Source organism: Schistocerca americana, chromosome 11, assembly GCF_021461395.2.
Source record: "Schistocerca americana isolate TAMUIC-IGC-003095 chromosome 11, iqSchAmer2.1, whole genome shotgun sequence".
In the NCBI taxonomy this organism is placed as follows: Eukaryota; Metazoa; Arthropoda; class Insecta; order Orthoptera; family Acrididae; genus Schistocerca; species Schistocerca americana.
The window spans coordinates 128,193,238-128,194,623 of NC_060129.1; positions in this window are offsets into that span (position 1 = coordinate 128,193,238).

A 1,386-nucleotide genomic window follows, 5' to 3' on the forward strand; every position below is an offset into this window, starting at 1 on the left:
TATCAATTAGACAGTTGTTTATTCTTTCATTAATAACGTGTGATATCTTTATTTACTGCTGAGTCTGGAATTACTGTTTCAAAATAAATGTGTGTAATTGCAAACTGTTCGTGCAGACGGTTGTTGTCTTGCAAACGTCCCCATCTGTTGACTCAGGGATCGAGACGTGGCTGCACGATCCGTTACAGCCGTGCGGATAAGATGCCTGTCATCTCGACTGCTAGTGATACGAGGCCGTTGGGATCCAGCACGGCGTTGCGTGTTACCCTCCTGACCCTACCGATTCCATATTCTGCTAACAGTCATTGGATCTCGACCAACGCGAGCAGCAATGTCGTGATACGATAAACCGCAATCGCGATAGGCTATAATCCGACCTTTATCAAAGTCGGAAACGTGATGGTACGCATTTCTCCTCCTTACGCGAGGGATCACAAGAACTTTTCACCAGGCAACGCCGGTCAACTGCTGTTTGTGTATGAGAAATCGGTTGGAAACTTTCCTCATGTCAGCACGTTGTAGGTGTCGCCACCGCCGCCAACCTCGTGTGAATGCTCTGAAAAGCTAATCATTTGCATATCACAGCATCTGCTTCCTGTCGGTTAAATTTCGCGTGTATAGCACGTCATCTTCGTGGTGTAGCAATTTTAATGGCCAGTAGTGTATTATAGTCTTTTGGCCCACTGCCATCACCCTTTCTCCATTCAAATGTGCCTTCTGAAAAATGTTTATTGTTCGCGGCTGCGCGGTTTAATGTGGTTAAAACCTGGCCACGGTATGTAGAAATTGTGTCTCCGCAAACCACGTGGGCATACGAGTGTGTCGTGAATCGTGTACCATTTCACAAGAAATTTTACTTAGTTAGCAGGCAACAGCAGTTGTGTAGATACATTACGTCAATCTATTAAGGAATAAATAATTTTGCTCGAAAATGGCTCTGAGCACTATGGGACTCAACTGCTGAGGTCATTAGTCCCCTAGAACTTAGAACTAGTTAAACCTAACTAACCTAAGGACATCAGAAACATCCATGCCCGAGGCAGGATTCGAACCTGCGACCGTAGCGGTCTTGCGGTTCCAGACTGCAGCGCCTTTAACCGCACGGCCACTTCGGCCGGCAAAATAATTTTGCCACCAATCTTATCCTATGTACCTACGCCATTTACCTTGTAGCTTCCTTGTTAGCCCATCCATAGCGTTTCCGTGCGCACAGCTCCAATAAGTAGTGTTACCTTTTTATTTAAAACAATTTTTTTAGAATAGATGTTGTTTTCAGGAGTGCTGCTGCACGCTGCTCTTATGTACAGTGTTCACGCATTATTTACTTTATTTTCATATTTGATTCACGTGGACAATGCCTGGACCAAACTAGTAATTACATCCCAT